Below are 12445 nucleotides of genomic sequence, written 5' to 3'. Positions count from 1 at the left end.
TCATTCATCCTTTCTGAATCTACACAAGGTCAGTGCATACCTTGATGGTCCTCTAGCTACTTTTTCACATGACCGAGCTCTTCCTTGGCCCGCTCCAGACTCTGCTTCAGTCCAGAGACTTCGGCAGAATGGGTGGTCGTAGTCAGCAAAGACACCTGCTTATTCACATAGACACGTATGGTTAGTCTCCTGCGAAAATTATTTGATCCTCTGTCCGGCTTTTCTTTCCGAACACCGGAGTGAGTCTCAGGGGCTACTGTCTATACTATGACATTCTTTTTACATAATTACGTCGCATACCTCAAAGCCTGTTAGAAGGCTGGTGCAGGCTTCGGTCAGTCCGCTCTTAGCGGACTGAACCCTTTCAACCACCGTACCCATAAGGATACAGTGTTCCTCAACAATGGAAGCACCTTGCAGCGCTTCCAGTAGAGTATCAGGTGCCTCTGGATGGACAGAGGTCACCGGTGGAATCGGTACACCTCCTTCTTTTGAAGGAGGCTGGTTGCCTGATTCCGGAGCCGTATAGGTCTCCAGAATTGTATTCAGCCAGGGGCCGAATTGAATATGGCCCCCATCGCCAGTCTCCAGGGGGATTTGCTCCCCCATGTGTCCGACGGCCGAGGTATTACCCTCTAGTGCCACCTTGACAGCCTCCTGCGTTTCTCCCTGGCCTGGGGAGGTCCTTTGGGATAGCACCTTGGCATCGTCCATAGCCTGGGGAGAGGAGGCCATCGGAAGGGACCTGCTGTCCATCACCTTCGGATCCAGCGAATTCCCCGACGATGAGGATCGCTGGAGGTCGGAACGGGCCGGGCTGCAGCGCATGATTCAACATGTTAATACCATGATATAAAGGAGCTGGATATATGAGTGCGTCTTTGAGTACTTCGATTCGGCCAGGGGCTTGTCCCTGGGGCGCCACTCGGAGCTGCTATCAATGTCCCACGCGGAGTTGTCCGCGAGGGAAACCTTCCCCTTCTTGGACGCCTCTGCCTCCAGATGCGTGGAGGCCGCCCTTTTCTTCCTTCCCCCCTCCGAGGGAGAATTGCTTTCCTCCTCCTCCTTGTCATCCTCGGTGGGGGAGGAGTGGGTCTCGGTGTCTTCGAACGTCGCATCCGAAGTGCCCTTACGGCAGAGGCCACTTCTGGTCTCCTTGGCCTTCTTCTTGGCCTTCTTCTCCGGCGCTTGGTAGGGCGCCGGAACCAGCATCTTTGTAAGAAGTGGGATTGCTGGGTTTTCAGGCAGCGGAGCCGGATAGTGAATCCGCTTGCCTTCTTTGTCCAGCCCCGAAAACAAACAAATAGGGAAGCTTAGGCATTTTCCTTGAGTATACAAGTAAAGGATACACCTTGAAATACGAAAAACTTACCGGATTGGCGGGATGGGTCAGGTTGTACCCACGATCCTCGGACGTCTTCGGCCACGTCTCATTGGCCTTGAAAAGCACCTTCCAGATGCCTTCATGTGTAGTGCCGAAGAACTGTTGCAGGGTCTGGTGCTCGGACGGATCGAACTCCCACAAATGGGAAGTCCGGCTTGGCACGGAAGGATCCGGCGAAAAAGCATCACCTGGATCACATTGACAAGCTTGATGTTCTTGTCAACCATGCTCTAGATGCGCGTCTGAAGCGCTGACAGCTCGTCCGATGAAAACCAGTTCAGGCCCTTCTCTAGGCAGGAGGTGAGCCGCATCGGGGCTCCGGACCGGAATTCAGGAGCCGCGGCCCAGGTGGTGTTGCGAGGCTCTGTGACGTAGAACCATTGCTGTTGCCACCCTTTGACGGTCTCCACGATGATACCTTTGGGCCATGAGACGTTGGGCATCTTGCTCACCATGGCGCCACTGCACTCTGCATTTTGACCTCCCACCACCTTCGGCTTTACATTGAAGATCTTTAACCACAATCCAAAGTGGGGTGAGATGCGGAGGAAGGCCTCGCACACGACAATGAATGCCGAGATGTTGAGGAAGGAGTTCGGGGCCAGATCGTGGAAATCTAGCCCGTAGTAGAACATTAGTCTGCAGACGAATGGGTGGAGAGGGAATCCCAGCCCGCGGACGAAGTGGGGGATGAATACCACCCGCTCATGGGGCTCTGGGGTGGGGATGATCTTCCCCTTTGCTGGAAGCCGGTGGGCGATTTCCTGGGCTAAGTACCCGGCCTCCCGGAGCTTGGTGATGTCCTTCTCCTTGACGAAGGAAACCATCCACTTGCCCTACGCTCCAGATCCGGACATGGCTGGAGTGCTTTTTTGAGGTGGAGAGGATGGAAGCTTGGGCGCTGGAGCTCGAGAATGGATGGGCAGAGAGAAAGAAGGCATGGGTGAAAAGGTGAAATCCTTATCCCTTTATAAAGGCTGCGAATATCAAGTGCCTCCCCATTCGCCTTGAAGCTCGCCTGTTCCCCAAGGGCCGTGCAGACGGCGCGGTTGGATTACCCACGCCCGTATTGATGAGAATCCCGCAATAAGGGGACACGATCTCTGCTGCCACAAGACGTGCCAATAAAACCGCATCTTGAAACATGGAGCGGGAGGCTAAGAAACAGTTCAAAATAATGACCGGGCGGTGACGTGATGTCACGCTACAAAAGTTGTCAGTAGATTGGACTCGTGAAATATTATACTCTCTACGTGTGTGTGTGTGTGTGTGTGTGTGGTACTTGTTTTGCAGAGCCGGACACGTTTGCTGTATTCGAAGGCTGTTTTGGAGTATTCAGAGGAGGAACCCGCCTTGCAATGCCGAAGACAATCTGCGCGCCGGACACATCGTCATTGAAGCCTGGTTCAGGGGCTACTGAGGGAGTCCTGGATTAAGGGGTCCTCGGGCGTCCGGCCTATATGACATGGGTCGGACTGATGGGCTATGAAGATACAAGACAGAAGACTTCTTCCCATGTCCGGATGGGACTCTCCTTTGCGTGGATGGCAAGCTTGGCGTTCGGATATGTAGATTCCTTCCTCTGTAAACCGACCTTTGTACAACCCTAGTCCCCTCCGGTGTCTATATAAACCGGAGGGTTTACCCCATAGAGGCAATCATAATCATACATGCTAGACATCTAGGGTTTAGCCATTACAATCTCGTGGTAGATCAACTCTTGTAATCCTCATATTCATCAAGATCAATCAAGCAGGAAGTAGGGTGTTACCTCCATCAAGAGGGCCCGAACCTGGGTAAACATCGTGTCCTTCGTCTCCTGTTACCATCGACCTTAGACGCACAGTTCGGGACCCCCTACCCGAGATCCGCCGGTTTTGACACCGACATGCACCGCTAGGTGATAGGCCTGCTGCAGGAGCATATACTGATGTTATGAACGTCTGGCAAGCTCAATCTGATGACTACTCGATAGCTCAGTGTGCATGCTTTACGGCTTAGAATCGGGACTTCAAAGACGTTTTGAACGTCATGGACCATATGAGATGTTCCAGGAGTTGAAGTTAATATTTCAAGCAAATGCCCGAGTTGAGAGATATGAAGTCTCCAATAAGTTCTATAGCTACAAGATGGACGAGAACAGTTCTGTCAGTGAACACATACTCAGAATGTCTGGGTATCATAACCACTTGACTCAGCTGGGAGTTAATCTTCCAGATGATAGTGTTATTGACAGAGTTCTCCAATCACTACCACCAAGGTACAAAGGCTTCGTGATGAACTATAATATGCAAGGGATGGATAAGACAATTCCCGAGCTCTTCGCTATGCTCAAAGTTGCGGAGGTAGAAATCAAGAAGGAGCATCAAGTGTTGATGGTTAGCAGGACCACTAGTTTCAAGAAAAATGGCAAAGGAAAGAAGGTGAACTTCAAGAAGAATGGCAAGCAAGTTGCCACTCCCGGGAAGAAGCCCAAGTCTGTACGTAGGCCTGAAACTGAGTGCTTCTACTTCAAAGGGATTGGTTACTGGAAGCGGAACTGCCCCATGTATTTGGCGGATAAGAAGGATGGCAAAGTGAACAAAGGTATATTTTATATACATGTTATTGATGTGTACTTTACTAGTGTTCATAGTAACCCCATGATATTTGATACCGGTTCAGTTGCTAAGATTAGTAACTCAAAACAGGAGTTGCAAAATGAACAAAGACTAGTTAAGGGCGAGGTGACGATGTGTGTTGGAAGTGATTCCAAGGTTGATAAGATCACCATCGCACACTCCCTCTACCTTCGGGGTTAGTGTTGGACCTAAATAAATTTTATTTGGTGTTTGCGTTGAGCATGAATATGATTGGATCATGTTTATTACGATACAGTTATTCATTTAAGTCAGAGCATAATTGTTGTTTTGTTTACATGAATAAAACCTTCTATGGTCATACACCCAATGTAAATGGTTTATTGAATCTCGATCATAGTAATACACATCTATAATACCTAAGTAGTTCATTCCCACTAACCTATTTCTCTTGACATGCAACCTATCCACCTCAGCAGGCCTGCCACGTCAATGTTTTATTACCGGCCTACAATGGGCCCGACCACCACATCAGCCGACCACGTTAGGTTCCATTACCACTTAAGCAGGGAACTGAACGGTCCTCCTTTAGCATATCAATCCAACCCATAAATCTTTCCCCTGGCTACATCTCCTACATCGCGGCGGCTGGGATCCATCTATGCGCGAGGGCGCTCCTGTGGCACCACCGCCGGTTCGGCTGCATCCGCGGCTCACCAGATTCTCTCAGGCTATATTTCCCTTGCCAGAGATATTATTGCTTCCCGGCGTTGACGTTTTCGCGGCTCACCGGAATCCCCTCGTGGTGCACCTGTGGTGGTGCCATGGGGCCGAGCTCCGAGGTGGGGACCGAGGCCCCATAGATCGGGTGCGGCGATAGAGGGCGGGGTAGCTGCAGCGGAGACTACGGTGGCGCCTCCGAGGGCTGCGGCTGGGCCACCGCCGTTCCTGGTGAAGACGTTTAACATGGTGGACGACCGGGCGATGGATACGGTGTGGTGTCGTAGGGGCCCGCCAACAACAACTTCCTCTTCCTCGTTGTTGAGTATAATGTTTATTAGGAAAGACGAGATAGACTAGTAGTTGTTCTGGCTTGTCTTGTACTCCAAGTAGATCATTGTACTCCTATATATATGCCCACGAGGCAAAAGCAATACATCGGACTATTCCACCAATCCATCTCTCCCTTCTAACATGGTGTCAGCCTAATCACGATTGAAACCCTAGCTATCGCCGCTTCCGCACCCGCGCGCCGCCCCCGGGGCGGTCGACCTCCATGACCGTGCCGGGGGCCGTGCCGCCTGTACCTAGGGTTCGTCCGCCGACCGTGTTGGCCGGCTGCCCTAGAAGAGTCTTTTTCCCGAGCCCTTGCTCCGGGTTTTTTCGCTCTCTCGCCGGTCGTTTTGATCGGCATTTTTCTTTTTGGTTTTTCGATCTAATCTTGATCGGTTTGCGTCCCCTCCGCCGCCGTCGACCCCCGTGCGCCTCTACTCTGACCCCGGCGCGACCAGCCGGCCTCTCCTCCGAACCGGCGGCCACGCACGCCGAGGCGGCCCGTCAGGGCCAGCCGCCGTCCGCGCGTCGGTCCGCCTGTCGCCCTGCGCCGTCCATCACCGCCCTGCTCCGACCGGGACACCTGCATCGCCTCGACCCGGCGGCCTCGCGCCATGCGACGGCCAATCATAGCCGTCGCTCGCGCGGCGACCCACCCATCGATCCATGTCACCCGCCTTCGCCGCGTTTGCACGACGGCCCGACAGTCTACCTCGACGGCCTCGTCCTCGGCTGCGTCGGGACGGCTACGTCAGGCTCGTCGGCTGCCTCAACTCAGGCGCCGCTGCTCTGTTGGTCGCTCGGGCCTCGCTGCCCGGGTGCCGTTGCTGACAAGCTCGTCTGCATGACGTCCCACGCCGTCCGTCATCGCCGGCCTCATCACGGACTCCGCCGCCACCCCGCCTCCATCGAGCGGCGTCCCCGACCTCGTGCGCGATCGGCTTGATCACCCGCTCACCGCTGCAATCCGCCTCATCTGCGCTGCGCGACCGACCTGGCCTGTCGGTTACGCGCGCCTCCGCAGGTCCCGTGAAGATCGTCCCGAGTACCGCACGCCTCTCCGCCGATCGAGCCTCGGGCTGCCGCTGCGTCGCCCCGTCGGGCTGCAGCGCCGCCGCCCCGTGGTTCTCCTCTTGGCTGCGTCGACTCGTGCGTCGCCGCTGCGTCACCCATTTAGGCCGTAGTGCCGCAATACGTGGTCCCCGCCGCCACCCCGAGGCCGTCCCCGCGGCCGCACCGACTCGCAAACCACCATTGCGTCGCCTCTTCGGGCCGCAGCGTCGCGGCCTGCGGTCCCCACCGCCGCCTCGAGGTCTTCCCGCCTTCGCCCCGACCCGCTTGCCGCCGCTGCGTCACCCCTTCGGGCCGTAGCGCTGCGGCCCGTGGTCCACTCTGCCGTCACCGCGCATTGACCTCCCGTGATATGCACCGCGCCGTCTCCCTTGGTGCGGGAACGCCACCGTCCACGCCGGTCTTCGTCATGCTGTCAGGGTTCTTCGCCTACTTCGAGCACCGCCACTGCACTCCTAACCTAGCCACCGCCGCCACCGTCAGGCCGCCGCCGCCGCTCTTTTTTGGCCGCCGCTACCTCCGTAGCCGCCGCAGCCGCTCGTCCAACCCCTTCGTCTTCATCCAGCACCAGCCCGTCGCCAGCGTCGCCGTCATCTACCCCGATCGCTTCATCTACTCCGACAACCGCATGCGACATTGGCCCCGTGCCGATTGGCGCCGCAACCATCGCCGAGTCCTTATCTGCTGGCCTCTCTGACTTCTTCGACATGGCGTACAGCTCGTGCAGGTCCCAGTCTATGCATGCCCGGTGCTGGCAACACCGTCGCGTGCCTTCGTCCACGACGTGTCCCCAGGCCTGGCAAGCCTGGTGCGGCGCTTCGTCAACTTCGTCTTCGTCCGTCTACGCATGCCCGGTGCTGGCAACACCGACGCGTGCCTTCTTCTACGATGTGTCCCCGGGGTTGGCAACCCCGGCGCGACGCGTTGTCAACAACGTCTTCTCCCCGGCGCACCACTGCTTCGACACCACTGCGCCCATGCTAACTTGGCGCCCCCTTGCGCCCGCGGCTCCACGACGACTTCCTCGACACCGGCCACCTCGACTCGACATGGACCACGGCATTCTTCGCACGGCTACCTCGACCACGGCTTCACCACCCACGCTCTCGGCTACATCAACAAACGACACAAAGGGCTACCGCCTGCTTGAGCAACCTCGTCGGTTTCTACTCCAGCCACGACTTCCGTTATGCGTCGATCTTTATGACTATGGGGGGGGGGGGTGTCCGTCGGCTTGCCTTCGGATTCTTCTCCAGTCTCATCGTCTGCGTCGCTACCGTTGTGACTGCGGGGGGATGTTGAGTATAATATTTATTAGGAAAGACGAGATAGACTAGGATTTGTTCTGGCTTGTCTTGTACTCCAAGTAGATCATTGTACTCCTATATATATGCCCACGAGGCACAAGCAATACATCAAACTATTCCACCAATCCCTCTCTCCCTCCTAACACTCGTATGGAGTAGAATACGGCTGAGTTCGCCAGGGACCTCCCCCAGTACTTGAAGCACAACAATCCCTACTTTGTCAGGCATACATGCGTACTCTCCCTCCCCTGTACTCTCTTTTTGTTTTGGGGATAACCTCCCTCTGTGCTATCTACCATGCTGAAATTTCAGGGGCGTTTGGAGTGCAGGAGTTGGGATGAATGATCACGGTGTGGCTGTAGTGTACACGTCACCCGTGTATGCTTGAGATGATCTGATCCCGAACTCCACCACCACCAGTAGATTTGGGTACCTTGCTGATTTAGAACTTCAACTAGAACGACATAACTGCTTTCTTTTTATTTATATACTCCATGTAGAATAAAAGTGTAGGGAGGCAGTCAGGGAGACTAGCAAGTGTACGGTTGGGTCACCATGATGGACTTCTTTCCATGGAATACCGAAAAACTCCTTCAGTGCACGGCGTCCAGTGGTATGCATATCCTCACTCTCCGCCAGCATGTGGATCAACATCGATCATTAATGCACCAATGTATACCATCGAATTGTTTGTTATTTGCTCGATGTATAGCCATCGTAATGCATCCGCTCTGGTCCTGGATTCCTCCAGCATAAGCCGCAGTTGTCCCGCGAGCCAGCACCAATATAGGCAGCATTTTAGAACATGTTGCATCTTGTACCCAACTTGGGCACATGTCGAACTATGAGAAAATATTGTCCAGCTCGCTCGGTCCCCTCCAGCGCAGGCAAAACATTAACTGTTCTTCTCCACACACCGCAACACCCTCCACCCCACCTACCAGAAACGCTCTCGGCGGCGGCGTAGATCAAGGTGTGAAGTTTCCCCCCACTGCCCCCCGTCGCCGGCAAGGAAGCTCTCCTTGGCAACCACCCCCGATATATCCGATGCTTGCAGTCCCGTTTTGAACGCTCCAGGTATGCAATTCAAGGATTTCATCAGCAGTATCCCCCATCAATTTATCTTAGATCCACAAACCCATCTACATTTCTATAGCAGTATGCATCACAATCCTAGTTGCATTCTTTGTAGCCCAGGATTGCAATCTATTCTTTTTGAGTTTGTTGCCCTCTTTCTCGATGTGGTTGCCCACTATATCGCTGTTTATCTAAGATTTAGTCTCACTTCGCCAGATCGTTCAGTTCAGCGAAAGGATGCCCAGCCGCATCAACGCCGTCACAGAGCCACAAAATGACGATGTATCGAGCCCAATATCTGTCACAGTGCAAGATTCGTCCAGGTCCACGCTAGCCGATGCAACTCTTACATCTCGCATATCAATTCAGAAGTTCTGTTGCGTCGTATCCCAGTTTAGTAACTTCAAGCGCGGGCTAGTTACTGAGACTGGTTTCGGAGGGCTGATGCATTTGAAAATTACACACAAGCTCAATTTGAAATGCAGTTCGTTGTTGATGTTCAGAGTAGATCCACACGAATGCGTGTTAGAATTGGATCAATCAAGGAGAATCCCAATCACTGACCAAGACGTAAATGATGTTTTTGGGTTACCACAAGGAAGTAGGATCATCCCTCCAGGACATTCAGATCTATCTGAAGTTTTTTATAGAGTTCAGCACACTGGCTTCAAGCATCAGCACGAAAGGCGTTCATAGTTTGAAGGCCGCTGAATTTATTTTATCAAAACCACTAGATGAGACTTCAAGCAAAGTTGAATGTGAATGCTTTAAGATAGCATTTGTGATCTTCTCAGTTGGCCATGTCCTAAACCCATGTGTGAAGCACGATTACACCAGTGTTGATTACTGGGCAGCACTAGTTGTCCCGTCAGAGATGAATTCCTACAACTGGTGTAGGTTAGTGAAGGACAGTTTATGAAAGGCGTCAGGAAGATCAAGTCCGACATCGCTAATTGCAATACCACTATTCACATAGTTGGATGTCACCTTCTACTTCAGGTTTTCATGCATAACAAACCAGCCCCCCACCCCCACAATTTTTACATATGTTTTTTCTTCTTGTCATCCTGTTCTCATAAGAGTTTTGCACTCAGGTAATTGCTTTGGACAAGATTGAAAAATCAAGCAGGCACATCGCACAGAATATCCTTCCTCGTGTCAAAGTTTTCGATCACGAGTCAGTTAAGAAGGCAATTGACTCGATTACATCCCACCAAGGACAAGAAGTTATTTATGCAGGATCAGAAGTAATCACAAAAGAATTTTAATTCGATGCCATTCATTTTTCTCCCTTGCACCTGCACTCATATTATTTCCCATTAACTCCAATTTTTTTCTTTTTTTCAGTGTGTTCTCAATGAGATTGGATCTTGGGGATGGTCGTTTTATGGATGTAAACGCATGAGAAGTACGTAGAATTCTTGGTCTAGTTGGAGGTGGTGGTCGGACTCGTGTTTTGCGTAGGATGTGTTTGCGTAATAGGCTAGAGGTGCTTGAGAGAGTGCACGAACTGCTTGGGAATGATTATGCAAAGTGTGCATCGATTTCTATTTTGCGTTTGAAGAAGATTCTTCAAAATGCAAGAAGAGAAGAACTCACTCCGGCAGTTAGGAGGAAAATTAAAGTCGCACATACCATGCTAGCATTCTCAACATTTCTAGCTCCACAAGATCCATATGCAAAGGTAGCGGACGAGATTCTGTACATGGTACAGTATCCGGATGAAATAGACAAGTACGATGTCACCGAGTACATCATAGAGAGTCTCAGGCATGGGACTAGACATGCGCGCCGCAGCCTCGAGCGTGGGCACGCAAGAATCGTCATAGAAGGATGCATGCTAATTCCACAGGTAATACTAGCGTCTAACAGAAAGATCATAGTAATTTCCATTGGTTTGTTTGGGAGGCTACTGAGCTTTGCTTGAATCACATAGCAGATACTGTTTTGCGAGTCTTGCGAATACTTGCCAAGCGATATCGCCACCCTAGCAGAACCGCAGATCGCTGCCTACGGCCAGTCCAGACTAAAAAGAATCATCAGGCGTTATGCACCACCTGAGATTTACTGTGGGCTTCGGGTGAGGGTGCGTACATGCGTGAATTAATTCATAGTTCCTATAAATGGGAAAATGCTGAGGTGTAATTAATGAAGCTACCGTTCGTGCACAGGGGCAAGAACATTCGGATAGCAGCATGGGCGCTGGTGGTGGGGATGGCACGGTACCAGCTGAGATGCATAGCTCTGATGCTGAACATGACAGCGACGCTGCAAGTACTAGAGGGGGGGGGGTGGGTGGACCACCAGCTCTGGATATGGATGCTTTCAAAAATATGGTAACTATCTGTGCCTAGAGTTCCATTGTAAAGGCGCAAAATGTTCTGCATTGAAATATGAAAGCGTGGTCTAACGGTTAATTGTATGTGTTTGACAGATCAATGGTATAGCTGAGAGAGTGCTGTAGAAGGAGATGGCAAGGATTGATGCCGATACTGACTCAAAGTTGATGGCCCTCGCCAAGGAACTAGAAGTTTCTGAGATGCGTACCAGATGTCTGCGTTCTCAAATGGACGCAGTCATAGCTGAAGGCAACCGCAGGCGCATGCATATGTGATACGTCAATTTTGCATCATGCTTTCATATCAATATTTATTGCATTATGAGCTGTTACTACACATTATGTCACAATACTTATGCCTTTTCCCTCTTATTTTACAAGGTTTACATGAAGAGGGAGAATGCCGGCAGCTGGAATTCTGGGCTAGAAAAGGAGCAAATATTAGAGACCTATTCCGCACAACTCCAAAAGTCCTGAAACTCCACGAAAGTCAGTTTCTGAATATATTAAAAATATTGGGCGAAGAAAGCACCAGAGGGGGGGTCACCCACTGTCCACAAGGGTGGAGGGCGCGCCCTACCCCCCCTGGGCGCGCCCCCTGCCTCGTGGGCTACCTGGAAGCCCCTGATGCCCATATTCTGATATACGGTGTCTTTTTCCCTGAAAAAAGAAGAAGGAAGCTTTTGGGACGAAGCGCCGCCGTCTTGAGGCGGAACCTTGGCGGAACAAATCTAGGGCTCCGGCGGAGCTGTTCTGCCGGGGAAACATCCCTCCGGGAGGGGGAAAATCGTCACCATCGTCATCACCATCGATCCTCTCATCAGGAGGGGGTCAATATCCATCAACATCTTCACCAGCAACATCTCCTCTCAAACCCTAGTTCATCTCTTGAATCCGATATTTGTCTCAAAACCTCAGATCGGTACCTGTGGGTTGCTAGTAGTGTTGATTACTCCTTGTAGTTGATGCTAGTTGGTTTATTCGGTGGAAGATCATATGTTCAGATCCTTTATGCACATTAATACCCCTCTGATTATGAACATGAATATTATTTGTGAGTAGTTACGTTTGTTCCCGAGGACATGGGAGAAGTCTTGTTATAAGTAGTCATGTGAATTTGGTATTCGTTCGATATTTTGATGAGATGTATGTTATCTTTCCTCTAGTGGTGTTATGTGAACATCGACTACATGACACTTCACCATTATTTGGGCCTAGGGGACGGCATTGGGAAGTAATAAGTAGATGATGGGTTGCTAGAGTGACATAAGCTTAAACCCTAGTTTATGCGTTGCTTCGCAAGGGGCTGATTCGAATCCACATGTTTCATGCTATGGTTAGGTTTACCTTAATTCTTCTTTCATAGTTGCGGATGCTTGCGAGAGGGGTTAATCATAAGTGGGATGCTTGTCCAAGGAAGGGCAATACCCAAGCACCGGTCCACCCACATATCAAATTGTCAAAGTAACGAACGCGAATCATATGAGCATGATGAAAACTAGCTTGACGATAATTCCCATGTGTCCTCGGGAGCGTTTTCCTTTATATAAGTGTTTGCCCAGGCTTGTCCTTTGCTACAAAAAGGATTGGGCCAGCTTTCTGCACCTTGTTTACTTTTGTTACTTGTTACCCATTA

This window comes from Aegilops tauschii, chromosome 6 (assembly GCF_002575655.3).
Source record: "Aegilops tauschii subsp. strangulata cultivar AL8/78 chromosome 6, Aet v6.0, whole genome shotgun sequence".
NCBI lineage: Eukaryota > Viridiplantae > Streptophyta > Magnoliopsida > Poales > Poaceae > Aegilops > Aegilops tauschii.
The sequence above is the reverse complement of the archived record's forward strand: the minus strand, read 5'-3'. Positions refer to the sequence as shown.